The 23,206-nt window shown below is 49.3% G+C and overlaps 1 long non-coding RNA gene and 1 pseudogene across 2 annotated transcripts in view; both read left to right on the top strand.

Annotated features, from left to right (window-relative positions):
- Positions 1-14,529, top strand: part of LOC130543888 (uncharacterized) — a 310,572-nt gene extending 296,043 nt beyond the window's left edge. For both annotated transcript variants that reach the window (XR_008959623.1, XR_008959625.1), the window contains 2 exons: positions 14,218-14,298; positions 14,488-14,529. This is a non-coding gene — a long non-coding RNA (uncharacterized LOC130543888). The remainder of the gene's footprint in view (positions 1-14,217; positions 14,299-14,487) is intronic.
- A 217-nt stretch (positions 14,530-14,746) lies between these two features.
- Positions 14,747-23,206, top strand: part of LOC125282079 (dual oxidase 1-like) — a 34,818-nt pseudogene continuing 26,358 nt past the window's right edge.

Here is a 23,206-nt window from a genome sequence, read left to right as displayed (position 1 = left end):
ATTAATACTACCCTGATTGTTTTCACTTTTACTTAAGTATAATTAACAAAGAAATTTCTAAGATACTTAAAATGTGCCTTGTGGTGATTTGATAGATGCATACATCCTACAAGGGTTGCCACCATCTAATTAACACATCCATCAATTCCCATATTTATCTTTTTGGGGGGGGAGTTTAGAACATTTATGTTCTGCTCAATTAGCAAATTTCAATTAAATAATACAACGTGATCCACTGTAGTCACCATATGCTACATTGGCTCCTCAGACCTTGTTTATCTTATAGCTGAAAGTTCGTACCCTTTTACCAACCTTTCCCTACCTGCCCCACCCCCCACGCCTGGGTGTTTTTGAGAAAAAAATGTCAGAGTTGCTTTTAAATAAACAGTTATACAAACTTGAAAGATAATTGGTTCTACTTTCGATTTGCCTTCTCCGCCTCAATCGTTGTCGATCTGGGTTTCAGTCTGGATCCGGTGTTGTCAGAGCTCCACCCACGCGTCCTCGGGCCCTTTGCATTTTCAGGTGCACCTACTCTTGGGCTGGCTTCACCTTCCACAGCCGCCTCCTAAGCCTCTTCGGCAGGGCTGTTCCCAAACTGTGGGAACTCACTTTGCCTGCAGACAGAAAACACAAACGCCTGGGGATTTACTGCCCCTGGGGGCAGCCCTGACCTGTGACTCACTGGGGTTGGGGTGGGGTGGTCCAGGGGTGGAGACGGGGGCTGGCCACCCTGATTGGTCAACTCCAAGTGTGCCCTTCACCAGGGCTGAGCCAAAGTGGCCCTCGGTGGGATTTTCTTGACATTTTACTGGTTTAGTCTTGCTCCCTTCTCTGGTCTACTACCCCAGTTGCAGTTTTGGCCCGAATATCCTGTGCTAACGAAGCCCTGTGTTCTATCACATAGAGCAGAGCTGCTCAGCTTTGGCACTGCCGACATGCTCATGGAGCATGCTCATTCGAGCCAGGTCGTTCTTTGTTGCGTGGGGCCGTCCTGTGCATTGTGGGATGTTCAGCAGTATCCCTTGCCTCCACCTGCCGGATGCCCTAGTATCGCCCCTCCCTCTCGCGCTGTGATCCAAATGTTTCCAGACATCCACAAATATCCCCTGCTGGCAAAATCATCCCCCTGTGAGAGCCACTGGCATAGAGGTTGCTTTAGCCTGAATGTGTCGTCCCCCCTCCATACCCATATGTTGAAACCTAACCCTCAGTTAGGAGGTGGGGCCTTTGGGAGGTGATTAGGGCAGAGTCCTCATGAATGGGATTACAGTTCTTACAAAAGAGGCCTGAGTGAGTTCCCTAGCCCTTTCCACCACCTGAGGGTACAACAGAAGTCAGAGACCCTGAAGATGCCCGCCCCCAACCATGCCAGACCCTGATCTCAGACTCCCAGCCTCCAGAGAAACAATCTCAGTCCAGCAGAGGTGCCAGAGGTGACGAGAGGTGAGGGTATAAAATAGAGGAGGGAGAATCAGCTCCAGCCTCCAGACCAGCAGCAGTTATGGGGATTATAGCTGATCTCACTGCCCTTCCCCTTCTGTTTTCCCAGGGGATGCCCAAAGCAGAATCCTGGACAAGCTTGTTCCCAGATGGCATGAATGTCTATTTCAGCAACTGGACTTGAGTCTCTTTCCCTGCTGCCAGAGGTCTTGATTGCTGATGGCTAACGGCTCAATCCCTCTCCAGGCGTTGCCTTGGCTGAAGGGAGCCACTTTACTCAAGGTTACACCCACCCCCTCCCTGAAGGCAGCCCATGTCCAGTGACTGGTCAATAAAGGGGTACAAAGGTCTAGTCCTTTTGAAGATTTGGATCTTTAACCCTGGAACATTTTCATATTTTATCTATCTATGTATCTATCTATTTGTTTGTTTTCAGTATGTTCTTTTTATTTAAAAAATTGAGTATAAAACCATAAGAGACTAGGGACTCCGGGAAACAAACTGTGGGTTACAGAAGGGAGGGGGTGGGGGGGATGGGGCAACCGGGTGGTGGGTATTAAGGAGGGCATGGGTTGTGATGAGCACCGGGTGTTGTACATAACTAATGAATCATTGAACACTACATCAAAAACTAAGGATGTCACATGTGGTGGCTAACTGAACATATTTTAAAAAATTGAGTATAGGTGACACACAATGTCACATTAGTTTCAGGTGTGCACTGTAGTGATTCAACAAGATTATACATGGTGCTAAGTTCACCACAGTGTGGCTGCCATCTGTCACCATACATCACTCTGACAGTATCATTGATGATATCTGTATGCTGTGTCTTTTATTCCTGTGACTTGGTCATGCCATCACTGTAGCCTCTATGTCCTTCACCCATTTTGCCCAACCTCCCAAAGCCTTCCCCTCTGGCAATTATCAGTTTGTTCTCTGTGTTTGTAGGTCTGGTTTTGTTTTTTGTTTGTTTATTCATTTGTTGTTTCAGAGTCCCCGTATGAGTGAGATCATACGGCATTTGTCATACTCAGTCTGACTTACTCACTTAGCGTAATACCCTCTAGGTCCAGCCATGTTGTCTCAAACTGTACAACCTCATCCTTTTTATGGTCGTGTAATGTGTGTGTGTGTGTGTGTGTGTGTGTGTGTGTGTGTGTGTGAGACATCTTCCTTACCCGTTCATCTATTGACGGACACAGGCTGCTTCCGAATCTTGGCTATTGTAAATAATGTTGCAGTAAACACAGGGTGTATATGTCTTTTCAAGTTAGTATTTCTGTGTTCTCTGGGTAAATACCTACTAGTGGAATTACTGGATCCTTTGGGAATTCTATTTTTAATTTTTTGAGGAAACTCCATACTGTTTTCCGCAGTGGCTGCCCCAATGTACATTCCCACCAACGGTGCACGAGGATTCGATTCTCTCCATATCTTTACCAGCACTTTTTATTTCTTGCCTTTTTTATTTCAGACATTCTGACGGGTGTAACATGACGTCTCACTGTGATTTTCATTTGCGTTTCTCTGCTGATCAGTGATGTTGAGCATCTTCTCGTGTGTCTGTTGGGCATCTGGGTGTATGTCTTTGGAAAAACATCGATTCAGGGCGTCTGCCTAGTTTTTTCCATTGGATTAGTAGTTTGTTTGTTTGTTTGTTTGTTTGGTGTTGAGTTGTAGAAGTTCTTCACATATTTTGGCCAGATTAGCCTATTAGCAGATATATCACTTGAAAATATCTTCTCTCATTCAGTAGGTTCTTTGTTTTGTTGGTGGTTCCCTCATTGTGCAAAAGCTTTTTATTTTGCTGTAGTCCCAACAGTTTATTTATTTTTTATTTTTTTAATAATATTTTTTATTATATTATGTTAGTCACCATACAGTACATCCCCGGTTTCCGATGTAAGGCTCGATGATTCATTAGTTGCGTATAACACCCAGTGCACCATGCAATACGTGCCCTCCTTACTACCCATCACCGGTCTATCCCATCCCCCCACCCCCAAGCCCTCAGTTTCTTTCCCAGAGTCCACAGACTGTCATGGTTCATTCCCCCTTCTGTTTATCCCCCCCCTTTTTTGCTTTTGTTTCTATTCCCATAGGAGATGTATCTAGAAAAAATGTTGCTATGGCTGATATGTTCTTCAATTTTTTTTTTCTCTCTTCCTGGGTTACTATTTTGGATGAAACTTCTGTGACTCTTATCTATGGACTCATATTTTCTAAGGCTTTGCCCTAGGATCTGGAAAACTTTTCTCCATTTATCTTCTACTTCATCTATTGAAATTTTTACTTCCATAATCATTTTTTAATTTCTAAAAACTCTTTCGTGTTTATCTGATTGTTCCTTTTACTCATAACACCCTATTCCTATTACATAGATGTATAATAAGTTTGTTCTCAAGTTCCTGTCTTTGTTTCTTTCAGAATCAGTTTTTTCTTTGTTTTGGTTTCTCTCTCTCTCTCTCTCTCTCACACACACACGCACACACACACGCACGTGCGCGCACGCACACACACACACACACGCACACACACACACAGCTGATTTGCTGTCTGTTTGCTGTCGAGACAGCTGGTCAATATTACGTCCAGACGCTCTCCTGGGTGGAAAGTGCACCTGAGTGCTGTGACTGCTCATAGACAGACGTTGCTCCAGGATATTGTGAGGAACACTTTCCATTTGCCCTTCCTGCCACCCTGTCCCGATCCCTCCTGATCTCTGCCCTCCCAGTTGTGTTTGGTCAACGAGGCACGCTGGTAAGAGACGAGACAGAGAGAACAGAGTGTGGACCCACGCTGGTAAGAGACGAGACCGAGAGAACAGAGTGTGGTCTGTGCGTTTACTTTCCTGTCTTCCTCCCCGCATGTTGTTTCGGGTTGTCTGTGCTCATCAGCAGAAGGTCTCAGATCTTTTCAAAATGACTCACCCTCCAGCTTTTGCTGACTGCTCCCTGCCCTCGTCTCTTCAACTGGGGGTTATGACAGCCCTGCTGCTTCTGGCCTTGGATCTAGCACCATCCCCTGTCTTCCCAGTACCCCCCCCCCACTGACTTTCCTTATTAGGACTCACCTTACCTTGACCTCCCTAGAAGGCAGAGCCAGAGGCAACATGCTATTTTTATCAAAGAGTTCAATCCCAGAGCAGAGGAATAAGGAAATGGGGTTAAGGAGGGGGAGCTGGTACTAGGAGACAGGATGATGCCGGCTGCCACTGAGTACGCTGGTTGCTCAGTCCTAACAACAGGACTATGTTCTCAGATGGGGTGGAAGTAAGACAGGCTGTCCGGGGGAAGACGGGGGCAAAGGTTTGTCCACCAGCTCCCATCTCCCGTTTGCCAAAGAGCAGTAACTCCACAAGGTGCTCATGTACCAGCACTTTCAGGTGGCACGTGGCGGGCTCCAAGCATGGTCTCCTAGTGTCCCAACTCAGTCCGCTCATTAAGCCCCAGGGCGGAAGTAAAAGGTGTGCTGGGCAGGTGTGAGGCATGTGCTGGCTGATGGCACCAGTGCGGTGGTCCTAAATGTTTGACGACTGGCTCTCCATTTCCATGGTGTGAATTCTCACCACTGCTGATTTCAATATAGATGCGGAAAAACGGTGTCTTGTATGGTATGTTCACCATAACGGGTACAATAGGCATCATACAGATACAATAGAATATACTCCAGAGTATAAATAATAGTAAAATGTAGCAAAATAGGTAAAAAGTAATGAGTTTTGAATATTCACTGCCTTTGTTTCTTATATAATTTATTTAGTTGTAAGTTTATATAACTTAATTTTAAAATAACGGCTGTTTTAATCCTCCCAAGCCAGTAAGGACTGGCTCCACAGACGTTACTGAATTGCATCTGCAAAAAGGCAGTTGGAGCCTGTCAAGTGGCCACTGAAGCAGTGGCTGGACCAAGAAACAGTTGAGGCCCAGAGGACCTGAAGCAGTGTTAGAGGAGTCTGGTGCAGTCCCTTACAGCGAAGCCCACTGTGCATTATTCTAATTGGGGTGTCAGGACCTAATGACACAACTGAGTAGGTTTAGGCCAACTGGCAAGTTGCACACTCTGCAGAGGCCAGAATCGGAGGTTGTATTTGAAAAGCACCGACAACCACTCATGAGAACACACCCCTCCCAGTACCTGCAGATTTTTCAGAGAAGGGTCCCCAGATTTCGAGGGGGATTCTGCACATGGGAGATAGGGACTCTCAGGAGCAGTTGTGTAAACATTCCTCACTTCCACTGTGTCTGGCTCCATTCCTTACTCCCCATCTCCACCAGACCTGCCGGTTCACAGACCGAAGCCTCTGGAATCCCGACAACCAGTCCAGCCCCCATGTCCCAGCAGCAATCTCTTAGGGTAAAGTGGGCAGCGGCTTCTTTCTCTCTGTGGGTCCACACATTTCCTGTGTTTGCCATTTTCAAGAAATGTGTTGAAATCTCTCAACTACCCGTCGCTAACTTTCTAGGTCTCTTTAATTTTATGGGTAAAGTTATTTAATTTTTTTGCGCTATGAACCTGTTACCTCATTTGGGTGTTAGGAAGCAGATGAGACAAACACAGACGGTAGATCGTTTGCTTTTAATGGTGAAAGGGCTTCCATGTGATTAAGTAAAGCACGCGAGTGCTTGATTTTCACGAGTGTGACTACGTATTTATATCGTTATTTATGAGGGAGAGAAAAGCAAGCAGACAAATTAGTAAACACCTTTGAATTCACAAATGGCCACCTGTTCTCAGAGGATCCACGATAAAAAACTTGGCTCAATGAAAACAGTCAGTGCACTTGAAATCTCCAACACGGACTTGATTTCTGACTTACGGCGGCTCAGCAAACCTGACGTTCATGCTTCCCGCCTGTTAAATAGGCTAATGGTGCTTCTGAACGTGGCACGAACTTCAATGACCGAGATCGTTCCCAAAGATTTATAAACTTACACCTAAAGCCCTAAATTAGGACCTAACAGATTAAAAAGAGGGATAAAAACAAAGAGAAAGAGAGGTAGAGAGAGACTGAATCCTGTTGTGAATAAAGAGGTTTTGTCAATCGGCCGGTAGAGATTATGAAGAATAAGAGCAAAATGACAAATCGGCCACAACTTCAAGCGACATCACTAAAAGTTTGCCTCATGTTTTCATCCAATTTTAAAATATAACCTCATCATTGTGTTAGTGAGGCACTTTAAGAAAAAAAAGTTCGGGATGCCTGGGTGGCTCCATTGGTTAAGCGTCTGCCTTTGGCTCAGGGCTTGATCCCGGAGTCCTGGGATCGAGTCTCGCACCGGGCTCCTCGCTCAGAGGGGAGCCTGCTTCTCCCTCTGCATGCCACTCCCCCTGCTTGTGCTCGCTCTCTCTCTCTCTGACAAATAAATAAATGAAATCTTAAAAAATAATTCTTATTCAAGCGTAGTTACCATGTAGTGTCATATTAGTTTCAGGGGTACAATATCAACAGTTTACATTATTCAGCGCTCATCACAAGCGACCTCTTAATCTCCTTCACCTATGAATTATCCAACTGAATTCCTGCTTTTCCTTCATTTTTCGTAGGAAATAGAGGCTGTAGCCATTCACCTAGAGTGCTGATTCACCCATAGCCTCATTTTCCTTTAAAGCAGCTTTTGTCTCTTTGAGAAGGGGTTTTCTTAGCAGGTGGGAGCTCAGACAGACTACGGTTAGCAGCTACAGCCTGACTTCTTGACCAGGGGCTCTGGGAGGAGTCGCTCCAATCATATTGTTTGTGAAAGAGCTTTCTCTTCCTGGTGACCGAGATAATATCTTCAAAGTATCACATCTTTAAAATAAAGGTCCACGTGCCCGGAAGGAAGCTGACAAGCCCAGCGCAGCTAAGCGCTCCATCACCGTACCGTGTCCAGGAATGGAGCAAGGGCGTGACCCGCCAGGTGCCCAGAGGGAGCTCCCCACCTCCCAGCCCTGAACAGGGCCTGTCCACCTGTCCTGATTCCTGGTGCATATACTCTGAAGATCATTAGAAAGCTTTTTAAAATCCACCAAATGAAAAACGTATCACTGCCCCCTTGTTTATCTGTTCTCGTATTAGAGCAAATGGAGAAAACAAGCCTGGGGACTTAAAAGTGCAATAAGCCGGATCCTGGCAACATACACAAAGGTGGGCGTGACTATTTCAGCACAGGCCGGAGTGAATAAACTATCCATGTTAACAGGAAAATTACAGGCTAACTTCCATGAAAACATTCGAGTTTAGGTTCTCTTACCAGTTCCTGGATGGTTTTTAAGGCATTCATAACCACGTATGCTGTTGGGCTGAAACAAACATTTTTGAACCTTAAAAAGTGCCCTTTGTTTCTCCTATCGTTTCCAAATCTTAATAAACCATCAGTCTCCACTTTGTGGAAAGGGAACTCAAGCAGAGAAATGGAGTAGGTCTCCTAAAATTTTTTTCAAGCATAGTTCCAGGGCCTCATGGAAATGGGTTTATCAACCCTTGTCTGGGTTTCTGAGTTCAGACCACTGTCTACTCTCCTAATTAGTATGATTTCTTTCCTTGTAAAGAGTCTGACACTTCCATTGCCCCATAAGTTGCTCAAGAAGACCTCAAGGATAATAGTAAGAGGTAGAACCAGAGAGTCTGCTGTCAGAGATCCTGCCCTAAATCGTGTTAAAAGGCTGGGTGGAAGGAGCAATCAGGCTTGATCGTAGACCATCTGGGAGGAAGTAGAAAGTCACCGGAAGTGGCAAGCTGGCAAATCTGGGCAGGAGTCCAAGATAATTGTCTGTTTGGTATTATCTTGAGGCAGGACTGAGAAATAAGTGACACAAAAGCTGGAAGGGAAGATGGGAGCCAAGTATGGAGACCCTTCAATGCCAACCGTATCCATTAGCAATTGGGTCAGCCACTGTGACAGAGATCCAAATTCTGTAGCTTCAGTATATTCTCATGGATAAGAAGTCAGGAGGTCGGCTCTCTAGAACTGGTATGACAGCTTCAGGGACCCAGGCTCCATCTACTTTTCTGATTCTCCACCCTTGAGGCTATCTGTTGGCAGTAGGCGCCCCCACCATCTTGTCCATGTTGTAGGTCTGATCCTGAGAAGGAGAAGCAAAAGGATGACAGGCCATGCCTCTTCAGGTGAGTTAGCTCCCCTACGAGAGTTTTCTTAAGGAAGCCCCAGGGATTCCACATACAGCTCTGAGACCACCCCTGGCTGCAAGGGAGGCTGGTCAGTGCTCTTTTCTAACGGGGCATTTCTTCCTGGAATAAAATCAGTGTCCTAAGACATGAAGGAAGAATGGATGTTGGGTAGCAGTTTCGAGCTCACCAGCCTAAGGAGCGCAAACCATTTTCTTCGGCAATGGGAAGTTGTTGGAGGATTCTGAGGAGAGAGGAGAGGGGATTGGGTCAAGGAGATGAAATGGCAGGGGGTGTGGGGAGCAAGTGGAGAGGGGAGAGCAGAGGCGATGCTGTGTGGATGTGCACAGAGCGGAACGTGGACAAATACACTCCAACCACTCATTGTCACCTGGGAAACTGAGGCAGCTGGATGGCACTGCTTTAAGAAATGCCATCCCTGCAGCTCTTGAGGTAACAGGGCTGACTGTTCACTGAATGTCTTTAGCTAGAATATGAAGAGCCAAGTCAACTGCCATGTGAGTAGCAGTGTTATCTATCAAGCTCGGTGTCATTTCTTCTTTAACACACATGTATTCCTTCCATAAAGGTACCCTAGAACACTTTCTCTTCTGTCCTTTGCACTCATTTTGACACTAATATAATGCCTTATAATTAAATCATATTGAAACCTTCTTCAATTTAAACTATGTACAAACAGACTCGGAAATTCTGTCATGCTTAGCACATCAGCACCAACTCCTATGCAATTCGTAGTCACAATTGAACAGGTATTTAGAGCAGTGAGATGTTGATGAGCTTTATGACTCAAAAAACAAAGCCCAGATACATGAAGTAAACACAGCAGTAATAAATAAAGAGGACGGGCTAACGCACACATGATTTACAATAAATCATAGACTCCATTGTTGGTCTGATGTGACATTTGAATACAGTTATTCTAATGTTTACTGGCTTATTTTAAGGTTTACTATCTGGATTTGGAATGTTGGGATTTCTGAGATGTTTCAGTGATTTATGGAGACAAAGGGATGGAGTATTTGAAGTTGGAATTGTTCTATACATGGCATGGTTTCCTGGGTAACCGCTCTGAGGATATTTGAAATTGTAAGGTTTATGTTTGAGCTACGATAATTTTCTTTCAAAAAGGGACACGTAAGTGGTATGATGTAGTTCGTAGTCATCAACACCGAAATTCAAAGACTGGCACTATTGCAAGGAATAGTTAGAAACGGCCAGTTTTCAGGTCACAAAACACTCTTGAGGACTTTCGGGGACTGAGCTGTGTGAAAAAAGGCATCTGCGTGTTGGCTGTTTAGAGGTTAGCAAAAAATAAATCAACCCACAGGACACCTCATATCTGCCACTGACTCAGCCCCTCACCATAGGAAGACTTACATGTTTCCAATCCCACAAAGACATAACATCTTTTGTGTTTTAAAACCCAGGTCTTTGTGAAAGGACATGATTCCACTTCCAAATGCACATATAGAAGTAGAAAAGAATTCTTTTTTTTTGTAAGATAAAACACAGATTAAATATTTATTAAATAATAACTTCTCAGCAAAAAGTTTTCGTTTTCAGTAAACAACAAAATCGTATGTTAATCCATACTTTTCCATACCATATTCTTTTTTCAGAATCACAAGCAACATTTAAATAGAAACCTTCACATCTAAATTAAAGGCTCTTCTGAATCATTTTGGCCATAACAGCTCTGTACAGATTACATACTGCTCTCCTTCGAACCTACGTTCTTCATCTTTACTTTTTTTTTCTTTTTTTTAATTAATAATATTTTTTTCAAGATAAAAAGCTTCTGCACAGCCAAGGAAACAGTCAAAAAAAAAAAAAAAAAACAAAACAACTAAGAGGCAGCCCACAGAATGGGAGAAGGTATTTGCAAATGACACTCCAGATCAAAGACTAGTATCCAAGATCTACAAAGAACTGCTCAAACTCAATACACGGGAAACAAATAATCAAATCAAAAAATGGGCAGATGATATGAATAGACACTTTTCCAATGAGGACATACAAATGGCTAATAGACACATGAAAAAATGTTCAAAATCATTAGCCATCAGGGAAATTCAAATCAAAACCACACTGAGATACCACCTTATGCCAGTTAGAATGGCAAAAACTGACAAAGCAAGAAACAACAATTGTTGGAGAGGATGTGGAGAAAGGGGATCCCTCTTACACTGTTGGCGGCAATGCAAGTTGATACAGGCACTTTGGAAATCAGTGTGGAGGTCCCTTAAAAAGTTAAAAATGGAGCTACCCTTTGATCCAGCAATTGCACTACTGCGTATTTACCCCAAAGATACAGACGTAGTGAAGAGAAGGGCCATATGCACCCCAATGTTCATAGCAGCAATGTCCACAATAGCTAAATCGTGGAAGGAGCCGAGATGCCCTTCAACAGATGACTGGATTAAGAAGCTGTGGTCCATATATACAATGGAATATTACTCAGCCATCAGAAAGAACGATTTCTCAACATTTGCTGCAACATGGACGGGACTGGAGGAGATAATGCTAAGCGAAATAAGTCAAGCAGAGAAAGGCAACTATCATATGGTTTCTCTCATCTATGGAACGTAAGAAATAGGAAGATCAGTAGGAGAAGAAGGGAAGAAGAAAGCGGGGGTAAACAGAAGGGGGAATGAACCATGAGAGACTATAGACTGTGGGAAACAAACTGAGGGCTTCAGAGGGGAGCGGGCTGGGGGAATGGGATAGGCTGGTGATGGGTAGTAAGGAGGGCACATATTGCATGGTGCACTGGGTGTTATACGCAAGTGATGAATCGTGGAACTTTACATCAAAAACTAGGGATGTACCGTATGGTGACTAACATAATATAATAAAAAATATTATTAATAGAAAAGAATTCTGTTCACTACTTCACCCAGTCGCATCCATCCTGTGAGGAAGAGTCTTGGTTTAAGATGGGCACTCTGGCCTCTTTTTTAGTTGCTAATTACCAATTTTAGATGTTCCTCTTTGACAATGAATTTCTGGCACAATGTCTGTTTTCATTCAGAGAAACACTGAGATTTACAAATTCCGCAATCTCTGCTGATCAGTTAATGATGTGGTAAACAGGGTTTCACAGCTAGACAGATGGAGGCGGCTCTCCAGTGCCAGAAGCTGAGGAGGTCAGGATCTGGATGGCAGGGACTGCTCCAGGGGATTTATCGAAAACTGTAAGACTCAAAACAGAAGATACTCATCCAAGCTCGAGAGTGATGGTTGTTCTTTCTGACAGAGATATAACCCAGTTTGCCTACAAAACACTCACATTATTAAAAACAAAACTAGCAGAGGTCAGATGAATTTTTGGTGGCTAAACATCCAGGTCTCCTTCTCTGGCTTTGCTCTGCCCCTCACCCGTCACATTCACCCAATTCTATCATAGTGTATCTTGTTCATAAGGACTAGGGGGCAAGTGATGGCGTCCTTTAGCTTCCTGTAATCTACTGACCCCTCCATTAAGCCACCCCAAATTAACAAACCACCCACGTGATATTGAGGTTCTTGCCGTATTAAGGTGGCTCTATAAAAGTCCCCTGATCCCCCTTTGAACCAGGTGGCCGCCCCTAAACCCTGCCTGTATGGAAATTTTTGCTCAGTCGCTGCTTAGAGGATTAAGTTTATCCTAAGCTGACAGAAGAGCCTTCTTTCTACATCACTACAAAGCTGGTGAATGAACCTACCTGAGGACCAGGCACCAGCCAGACATCTGGGCAGCAGTGAGTCTGCTCATCTTTGGAAACCCAGAGAGAGCCAACCAGCTCTAAGACTTGTATGATGGCCAGCACGAGAGCTGTCGTGTGGTGTGTAAGTGAGGATGCCTCCTTACCCTACCAAGGCACATAAAGTAAAGGGTTGCTTCCTGCCAGGAGTTTGCAGGAAGCAGAGCAATGACTCGGTTCAGCCACAGAGGCCTCCTGCCTCAGCATCCAGAGCGAGGGTTAAAAGTTGTTAATGTGGGGACATGGAATGGATTCCTTGCCAGCCCTGGCCTCCGTCAGTGGCAGCAGGGAAACTGCCATCTTACGGGCAGGGCACTCTTTGGAGAACAGTTGAAGTAAAGAATCCGTGGAGAAGCTGAAACAAATATGGCGGTATCTGTTCATTTGGTAAATCCTAACTGGACACTGATTTGACGCACACATCATGCTAGGTATGGAGGATACAGCTATGAGTGGAAACAGTTCCTGACCCTAGGGGACTTCTAGGTGGCAAGAGAAGAGAGGAAGCTGAACACTGTGGCCAACCAAGAACCGGAAATGTTGGGTGGGAACTCTTAGTGGGGTTCCTGAAGAAGATATCATGTGCCACATCCTCTCAGCCCACCTTGTGCTCACCCGCAGCTGGCGGGCAGTTTCTACGTACCCTGACAGTTTCCTACCTCCAGTACCTGCTTGCCTCTCCTTCCTTCTCCACCTGAGGGCTGGAAGACACTTACTGCCCCTAGTGCAACATTCAGCCAGTTGGTGGATAGATTCCCTGGCTTCCTCCCTGCTCAATAGGCAATTCTGAGGTGTGCCCATACATTCTTCGAGAGGCCACCAACAGGAGTGAGCCCCAGTTGCCCTCAGCAGTAACTCACTCCGTGACAAGTCCCATATTGATGCCCCTGCCTTACTTCCCCACTTCCTCCAGCACATCCTGGGCCACCTCCCAGTTAGCCACGTGGCTCAAATCCTTCCCTCAGGCTCTGCCTTTAGGGGTTAACCTGCCTCAGGCTAAGGATCTGAAATACCATGTGGCACAGGGCACTTTTGAGTAAGTTGGAAGATGGAATCTGACTGGTCACCTGATCTGCTGACCAGAAGGACCTCCATTCCATCTCTGATTCTGAACCTTTCCCTCTTCCCTCACTGCCTGAGTTCTTCCCTCAACAACTGAGTGCTCCCTCCCAGATCCTAGTTTTTGGAAAGTATAATAGGGTCAATAAGAGGAATTACATGAGGAACATGATTCCTCAAAGGAGGAGGAGGCAAGGTTCTCCCTTGACCAGGAAGTCCCTGATCCCACCCCCAGAAACTGGAAAAGAGACCAGAATAGCAACAGGCGGCAGAGCCACAGCCCCAGGGCCCACACACTTGCCCTGGGTGGGGGGGCGGCTCTGCTCAGCAGGAGAGGGCCAAGCCCCTCTCCACACTGCCCGTACCCAGGGAGTGGTCACAGAATGACCTCTCCTTTCCTGAGTGGAAGAGTGGTTGGCTTTGGGGCAGTGGCTGGCTCTTGCTCCGTATATCTTAGGGCTGGGACTGGTTTCTGTCCTGCCCTGTCCCTAGGGAGCTGAGGGGTGAGGGCACTAGAAGGCTCCTGCATGCCCCTCCACATCGCCACTGTTCTCCAGCTTTGTCTTGTTCTCTGAGGTTATTTGTCAGCACTGCCCCTGTCTCCACTGCTTCAGGGCTCCCTGCCATGTTTCCCCCACTGAGCAGCTAGAAGAATGAGCTCGAGTTTGGATATCACTTTGTCCTTGGTTCTCTCCCTCCGCCGCCTACCTTCCACACTGTGCTGGGTTTCCACCTTCTGCTGCTCCCCTTGCCAGGCTACCAAGACGCATATCCTGCAGGCTTGCCTGTCCTCTCATGCCTGGACTTGCCCAGCTGCCCCTTCCCTCTGTTCTCACACAGGAATTCAGAACCCCATTTCCCGGGAGGTGCAGCGATTTGATGGGTGGCACAACCTCATGGAGCACAGATGGGGCAGCAAAGGTAGGTGAGGGCCAAGTGGAAACAGGCCTAGGGGCAGGGTTACCCGAAGGGGCAAGGGCTGGCAGGTACCAGCGGAGGCTCATGCATTCTTAAGGTTTTAGGATCTGTGGTATGGATGGAAGCCTGGGAGAGGGGAGGTAAGGGAGCCCCACTGAGGATTTATCTTTGTTCCTACCCCTCCTACCCCAGGCTCTCGGCTCCAGCGCCTAGTTCCAGCCAGCTATGCAGATGGTGTGTACCAGCCCTTGGGAGAACCCTAGCTGCCCAACCCCAGAGACCTTAGCAACACTGCCACGAGGGGCCCTGCAGGGCAGGCCTCCCTGCAAAAGCGAACAGTGCTGGGAGTCTTCTTTGGTGAGGGCCTCAACCTCTGGGGGAGGGAGGCCAGTAGGGTCAGCTGGACACCTCTATGTCTGAGGGGGGAGTCAGGAAGTGAGGGAGAGAAGTGATGGTGGGTCTTAGAGATGTGGGTGAGAGATGAAGGGGCAGGCAATGGGATGGGGTATTCTTACCCAAAACTGGATTTGCCTCTTGGTGGGTATTTAGTCAAAAGACACAAGAAAGCCAAGATTAGAGAGTTTTACTTGGAACAAGTAAGGGAAAACATGGAGGATATTTCCCAAAGCAGTCTGTTCCCGAATAACAAAACTGGGGAAGTTTTAAGCTAAGGGTCTGTATGGATTCACGAAGGCACTTGTGCAATGGAGAATTCAGCCTAGAATTTAGGCTAAAGTCATCATAGAATGACGGAGTCCAGGTCTTAATTGATGGAAGTCACAAGGGCCAGCAAGGGTTGGCATCAATTGTCTGCCTTTAATCGATCTGATATCTGAATATTCAAAGAAGTTTAAATCCTGCAAAGATAACTCAAGAATGTGCTTTGAGCGAGTAGTCATAAATCACAAGATGTCTGGGGCCTAAAAGGATTTTTCTTAAGTCAAGAAAGCTATGTCTTGTATTTCTTTTTCTGGAGAAGGAAAAGTAGAGGGAGAAAGTCTGAGTGGGGGAGGCATAAATTTGCCCCACACTGAGCTGCCGATGGGACTACAGGTAGAGGCTGGAGCCTGACAATAATCTGGCAGGGGCTCTTGGTGGACCCTGTTTTCACTCATGGTCCCTGTGACTCCTGGGACAGTCTCAGGCCAGGGTTCTGATTTTGACAAGAGCGCTGGAGGCCGGGGTGTCAAAATGGGGGTGCTAGGGTGGGTGGTCTGACCCCAGTGACTGTGGGTTGTTGGCTCCCAACAGGAATGTTGGGCTCCTGCTGGCCACCCAAGGTGCCTACATTTGATTCCCAGTGTCCGGTGTTGCAGTGAGACTGGCAGTTTCTCTGGGCAGGCTGCTCCCAGCTGCATGTTGAAGCAGGTGTTCCCAGCCTGACTGCCCAGGCACACTGACCCGGCACCTCCCAGTTACCAAGGAGAGGACCAAACCGGCAACGAAAGCAGTTTGGACCAGGGTGTAACAAAGCACTGGGAAAGGTGGAGGAGGTCAAGACTTGGACTTGCCAAAAGTGGCTGAGTCATCTTTTGAAGCTTCAAAGGGAGTGGGGGAGTCCAGATACCTGATGCTGAAGGGAGAGTGGTCCTTAGCTGGTCCTTGCACGCCCTCCCCCGTTGTGGACAGGCTACCACGTGCTCTCGGACCTGGTGAGCCTGGAGACCCCGGGCTGCCCAGCCGAGTTTCTCAACATCCACATCCCGCCCGGGGACCCGGTGTTCGACCCTGACCGGCGCGGGAACGTGGTCCTCCCCTTCCAGAGGAGCTGCTGGGACCCCGAGACCGGACAGAGCCCCAGTAATCCCCGGGACCTGGTGAGACGAGACGGGCGGGGTCCCGGGTTCTGGGCCAGGCCGGGCGGGGAGAGACTCCCACCCCCTCGCCCACCGACACCCGCCTCCGCTACCCGACCCCGGGCTCACCTCGGCTCACCCTCCTGGTGCCCCCGCAGACCAACGAGGTGACGGGCCGGCTGGACGGCAGCGCCATCTATGGCTCCTCGCCCTCGTGCAGCGACGCGCTGCGGAGCTTCTCCCGCGGGCAGCTGGCGTCGGGGCCCGACCCCGCCTTCCCCGCGACGCACAAAGCCCCCCGCTCATGGGGACGGCGGCCGACCCCGCCACCGAACAGCGCGGCCCCGGGGGCTGAACGGCGGGGCGGCGGCGCGGGGCGGGCTGCGGCGGCCGGGGCGCGGGGCGGGCTGCGGACGGCAAAGTTGCGCTGCCCGCGGTCGCGCCGCCGCCCAGCTCCTCCCCTGCGGCCCCGCGTCGCGTCCAGCCTTCGCGGCGGAGCGAGGGAACCGCGACCCCTTCCTGCAGGCGCCGGGCCTGCTGTGGGGCCGCTACCACAACCTGTGCGCGCAGCGGCTGGCCCGCGAGCACCCGCAATGGGGGGACGAGGAGCTGTTCCAGCAGGCGCGCGAGAGGGTCACCGCCACCTACCAGGTCCGTCACTCGGCCTCTCTCCGTCCTCCCTCCCCGCCTTCCTCCCCCCTCCCCCAGGCTGCTGCGCGGGAGACGCCGCTGCCCCGCAGAGCCCTCCATCGTCGCACAAGCAGCCCCCGGAAACGCCCTTTTCCAGGAGGACACTGCTCCCCAGAACTGGAGCTAGCGGCTAGGAATGGACCCCGAAGATGAGGAGCAGGCGAAGGGCTATTATACACGAGACTGGGCTGTGGTTATTAGTCATTAGCCCACTCCCATCCCATGTTCCTAGTGGGGCACAGGCCTCCGCACCTGTCCTGTTGCAGTTGCCCCCCTCGTGACTGCCCCTGCCTGGCCCTCATCTCCCACCTAAGCCTTCCTTGGGCTCAGACCCCTCCCAGCGTGGCTGCTCCAGCCCTTGCCTCCCTTTTGCCCTCTCTTGACCCTCAGAACATCGTTCTGTATGAGTGGCTGCCCAGCTTCCTGCAGAAAACACCCCCCAAGTATGCAGGTGAGGGGATGGGGAAGGAGAATGGGAAAGCTAGCAGGAGTTTTTTGGGGCAGGGAGAAGGGGTGTGTGGGGGGGGGGGAGGGGGGAGGAGGCTGGGTGGTTTAAGGGCTAAGTGTTACTATCCTCCCTCTTCTCCCCTTCCCCCAGGACACAGCCCTTTCCTGGACCCCAGCATCTCCCCAGAGTTCCTGGCCGCTTCTGAGCAATTCTTCTCTACCAGGTGCCTCCTGGCGGCTACATGAGGTGAGGGCAAAGTGCAAAGGTTTGTGTATTGGGAGGAGTGGGGATGTCATTTGAGAAAAATCTGTCCTCAGGAGCCCTCAGGAAAGGATTATCAGTCTGAAGTGTGCTAATTTCCCCAGGGAACAGTGAATTTGGAGGGGGAAGAACAATTGTTAAAAAAGACATCATTGTGATTTTTAAGCACTTTATGTCCACTTTCCCACAGCTGGTGTATATATTAACTCCCCAATTAAACACAGGCTAATCGAGGCTGAGGATGAGTCACGAAGCCCGCTGGTCTGAACCTTAGGTCTTGACACTGCACTGGGGGCATTTTTAGCTGTAAGCAGAGGAGCCAGGTCTTGCGGGGAATTATAATAAAAGAAGTGTGAGAGCTGAAGAAACATTTTGACTCCAAAATAATGAAAAGGGAATTTTAAAGTAAAAAAAAAAAATTTAATTAAATGTATATGGAACAAAACATGTCAGTTTATTTTTTACAATTGCATTATAATTTAAAAACAATTCATAGGTTAGGGGCGCCTGGGTGGCTCAGGCAGGTAAGCAGCTGCCTTGGGCTCAGGTCATGATCCCAAGGTTCTAGGATTGAGCCCGCATCAGGCTCTCTGCTTAGCAGGGAGTCTGCTTCTCCCTGTCCCTCTCCCTCTGCCCCGTCCCCCTGCTCATACTCACACTCTCTCTGTCAAATAAATAAATAAAATATTTACGAAAAAACAATTCATAGGTTAGATTTTCTTACTCTGAAACAATTTTTGGATATGCCTAATAATAGCCAAGAAATCATAGCAATGGACTTATCCACAGATAAGTAATTTAGAAAGAACAATGAAAAATCCTTTAAAAATGTTTTAACTTACATATATATGTTATATATATATATGTGTGTGTGTATATGTATATATATGTGTGTGTGTATATATATGTGTGTGTGTGTGTGTGTGTGTGTATATATATATATATATATACACATCTCTCTTCAGAGAGGTCCTGTGAGTTGCCCATGGTCACACAGCTGTTCACTAACAGAGCAAGGACCCAGACCTAGATGTTCTAGTGCCTTTGTCAATCATGCTGTCAAGTCTCCTAAAATAGAAGTAAAGTTTTAGATCCCTTGTGTGTTGTGGAGACCTGCTCTCAGCAGCATGAGCTTCGGATGGGGACATCATTCACCCCGAGTGGGGAATCAACCTATGGAGGAGGAATGGCCTGCTGGTTTCAGAGGGAGCATCAGCACTGGGTGGTTCCAGGGCATGGACTGTGGTGTGGGGAGAGCCTGTCTGCTCAACCTCCAACCCCGTCTTCTCTCCCCATTCCCAAAGCATCCAAATCTACGAAGAGCTGAAGATGTGGACGCGCTGCTGCTGGGCATGGCCTCCCAGATCGCTGAGCGAGAGGACCATGTCATGGTGGAGGATGTGCTAGGTGACGCTGAGGCTGTCCCTGCAGGCTGGGTACTGCTGTCACCTGGGTGGGGATTCTGCTGGAGCTCCAGTGTCAGGCCAGGAGGAGTGACCAGGGCTGGGAGCCTGCACTCTCTCACTGCTCAGACACCTGTTGACCATGGTTCCCTCTGTGTGATTCTGGCCCCCCTGGGGCTGGTTGGAGACTGGGTCCTGGGCTAGTGGAGCTGTGGTGGCCCGGTGCTCCCTCAGATTCTCTGCTATTTCATCCCCAGATTTCTGGCCAGGACCCCTGAAGTTTTCCCGTACAGACCACCCGGCTGGCTGTGTGCAGAGGGGCTGGGATCTGGGCCTGCCCTCTTATACCAAGGCCAGGGAAGCACTGGGTCTGCCTCCGATTACCAGATGGCAGGACATCAACCCTGCACTCTCCCAGAGCAACCACACCATAAGGAGGGGTTGGGACGCAGAGGGCAGGGTGGGAGGGCCAAGGCACATTGGCCCAAGACATGGAAGGAAGGCAGTGAGGCACAAACACTAGAGACAAGTCCTTGGTGAGAGGGATGGGACTCGCCCACATGGTTTTTCCCAATATCATCTACGAGGATGGAAGTTACCAGACCAGCAGGATTTGGCAGTAGACCTTGTGACTCTGCAGATCCAGCAAATGTTTGTTGAGCATGTCTTGCACGCCAGGCACTTAATAAGCATTACCTCGTTTACTCTTCCCAACAGCCATCTGAGCAGGTGTGGAAGGTCCTCAACCCAGGAACAAGCTGTACTTTTTTATACACTGACACTCGGGCTGCCTTTGGGGAGTCAACTGTTACTCCCTGAGCTGTCGCCTGGGCCACGTGGCATTGCCTGCCAGCCAACAGACCAGTTTTGGTGGCCTTACCATCTTGGCATAGTGGCGTTTCTACGATTGCACGCTGGTTTTACTGCTTTCGTCCTTCCTGTTTAGAAGATTGTTGGAAAGTGGAGAAGTGAAAGGCCGATGAAGAGGCAATATGCACGTGGGGCGTATAAACTTTATACAGTCAATAGAAAGGTAGGAATCACCAGGCGCACCAAAAGTAGCAAGTCTTTAGCTCCCCTGGGCCTCGCTGGAATTTAAGCTGAGCAAATGTTTGTTTACATTGCAGAGAAAAGAACTAAAGTCAAGGTCAGGTAGAAAATGCTGCTCATAGAAGGTTGAAGTCTGTCTCCAAAAGGCAATGTGTATGCAGGGATTTGATTTATACAAACTTTTTTAGCTCTCAAGAATAGAAACCTTTTCGGGGCGCCTGGGTGCCTCAGTCGTTGAGTGTCTGCCTTCGGCTCAGGGCGTGATCCCAGAGTTCTGGGATCGAGCCCCACGTCAGGCTCCTCCGCTGGGAGCCTGCTTCTTCCTCTCCCACTCCCCCTGCTTGTGTTCCCTCTCTCGCTGGCTGTCTCTCTCTCTGTCGAATAAATAAATAAAATCTTTAAAAAAAAAAAAAAAAAAAGAACAGAAACCTTTTCTACACATCATTCAACCTTTCCAATTTTTGTAGTGATTTTGACCCTCAACTTTCATATCTTTTTGAGAACAAGCCACATAGGGAACTGGCTGCCTGTTTTATTCCAACTTTCTACAAGAGGCAGCTGAATCTGTGAGCGAGTTCCCATAAATGAGTTAACTTGTGTAAAGCACTCAGAGCGGTGCCAGGGGCATAATAAGTGAGGGATCGTCACTGTCATTTATTATTATCCTCCCTGGGGCTGATCCCTGCGAACTACCCTTGCCCCAGGGTGGGTGCCGGGTCCTTGCACTCACTCTTGTCCCTTCTTGGCCCCAGGTGCTGGAATCCACAGCTGCCCTGTACAACCGGGACCTGTCCCGGTTGGAGCTGCTCCCTGGGGGGCTCCTGGAGAGCCATGGGGACCCCGGGCCCCTCTTTAGCGCTATTGTCCTCAACCAGTTTATGAGGCTGCGGGACGGCGACCGCTACTGGTTTGAGAACACCAGCAATGGGTAAGGCCTGCCTGGGTCCCTTCCTCAGACTTACCTTGGCCTGGGCCCCAGGCCCTCTGCGTGTAATGTCAGCAGCCCCACGGGCCCTTGAGTCCCAGCTGGCCTCCCCACTTCCTCAGCCCCTCTGGGTCTCTTTCCTCATCTGGGTCCTCGGGCCAGAACAGGCATCTCTCTCCCAATGCAGCAGCTCCCCGCCTCTCCCTCCTGCAGGCTGTTCTCTGAGGAAGAAATCGCAGAGATCAGAAACACTTCCCTACGGGATGTCCTAGTGGCTCTCACCAACTTGAACCCCAGTGCCCTGCAGCCCAGTGTCTTCTTCTGGCATTCGGGTGAGTGGCCAGGGGGTGCTTGGAGGGGCCTGGAGTCGGGTGTCTCATCCCGCCTCAGCCATGGGCCTGGTTCAGGGGCGGCTCGGCAGTAGACTCCAAAGAGTCAGTGAGCCATGGTTCTGCCCTTGGGAACTTTGGTTCCGGGCACCACGGTGGCCGCATGTGGCTGTGTAGGTCCCCTTCTGCACAACCCCAGGAGGTACCCAAGTGGGGGCAAGACTGAGACTCAGAGAGACCTAGGGAGGAAGGCTCCCATCGGCCGGGCTGAGCCTGGGGTGGGTGGGATATCGGGAAGGCCCAGTGCAGTGAGGATATCCTCATTCCACAGCAGTGACGAGGGAAGGGCTGTGTGTGTGTGTGTGTGTGTGTGTGTGTGTGCGTGTACATATGTGCATGTGAGGGAGAGAGAGGTGAGGTTCGTTTCTGACCCCACTTGTTACCCCACTAGGCAAACACCACATTCCTGGTATTATGACAGGGGTAAGCAGCTCTCACCCATCTGCTACCCAGAGGCCCCCCACCCTACCCTTTCTGCCACCCTAACCTCCTCAGTGATTCTGGCCCAGCACTCCCCAGGACTCTAGCTTCCTCTACTTCCCCAGGAGACCCCTGCCCGCAGCCCAGACAGCTCAGCACCAAGGGCCTGCCAGCCTGTGCTCCCTCCATCATGTGGGACTATTTCGAAGGCAGTGGATTTGGCTCTGGGGTCACCATCGGGACTCTCTGCTGCTTCCCCCTTGGTAAAAGTGATGCACAGGGTGGTGTTGGGTGAAATGCGTAATCTAAGGGGTGGCAGTGGGGTGGTTTCATCTATGACAGCTGACCATGTACAGTACTGTTTCTTTGGGCACATGACGGAACACATCAAAGCAGGAGGGGACATGAGCAGTGTCTGACCTGCAGATAAATCAGCTGCAAGGAAATTTGCCTTCCTGTTCTCCTGGGGTCCCTCCAGGGCCCAGGTTGGTCAAGAGCCACAAGGAATCTATTTCACAGTTATTTGAAGGAGCCTGGGCCTGGGAAACTGTCCAAGGCAAACCCTGCTTGAGAACCAGTTGAGAACTAGCTGGGCAAAGGCTTGAGACTTCGCCTCTGGCATGGCTGTGTGTGAGCCCACCAGCTGCATGGCAGAGCGGGTCCGGTCTCTGGCACAAGCACTCTGGTCTTAGTCTCTGGCTGGGAAGGGACCCGAGTGGTGGAAGCAGCAGAGGCGGTGCTGGCATCTTAGACGATACCCTAAGCTCCCTCCCCACCCCCACCCGACCCCCACCCCAGCCCCCACCAGGGAGCTTCAAAATTTGAGCCAATTGAATGAGCCGACCTAGGAGGTGGGCAAAGGAGGGAGTTCTGCCAAGGAAAGGGGTCACTGATCTCACCAGACCCCCACCTTCCTCTGGCCATCCTCCTGCCTCTGCCCTCTCGTGAGCCTGCTGAGTGCCTGGATTGTTGCCCAGCTCCGAAGGAGAAATTTCAAGAGGCTCCAGGGCCGGGACCGCCAGAGTGTCACGTCTGAGAAGCTCGTGGGGGGCATGGAAGGTAGGCCTGGAGCTGGCCAGGGTGGTGCAGGGGAGGACATGACTCAGGGCTGCAGACCACCCCCACCTCAGCAGCCTAAGGAAAAGGCCCCCCTTTTCTAGGCCTCCAAGCAGGTCAGGGCAGGTGGAAAGAGCCATGGAGGCATCAGGTGGAAGTTGGACCTGGAGTTCTCCACCCTCCGTAGGTCTCCCCGTGGTCCCACATACAGGGCCTGTGATAGACTCACGGGGAGGAGTCACAGGGCCCTGACTACGTTTCACAGGCTTACTGTAACTCTCTAGAATCCCCAGCAACGGATGCTTTGTGGCATCTTACACTGGAATTTCAGGCAACAGAGAAGGAATTAATGAAGGTTTAGAGTCACACTGAAGGAGGATTGGAATCTTGATTCCACCACTTGGGCTTTTGGGCTTTAGGCAGATTTTTTAATCCCTCTAAACCTATTTTTTCTTATCTGTGAAACAGGAATA

This window comes from Ursus arctos, unplaced genomic scaffold (genome assembly GCF_023065955.2).
Source record: "Ursus arctos isolate Adak ecotype North America unplaced genomic scaffold, UrsArc2.0 scaffold_16, whole genome shotgun sequence".
Classification (NCBI taxonomy): Eukaryota; Metazoa; Chordata; class Mammalia; order Carnivora; family Ursidae; genus Ursus; species Ursus arctos.
Note: the sequence above shows the minus strand (reverse complement) of the source record. Positions and strands in the feature narration are given on the sequence as shown.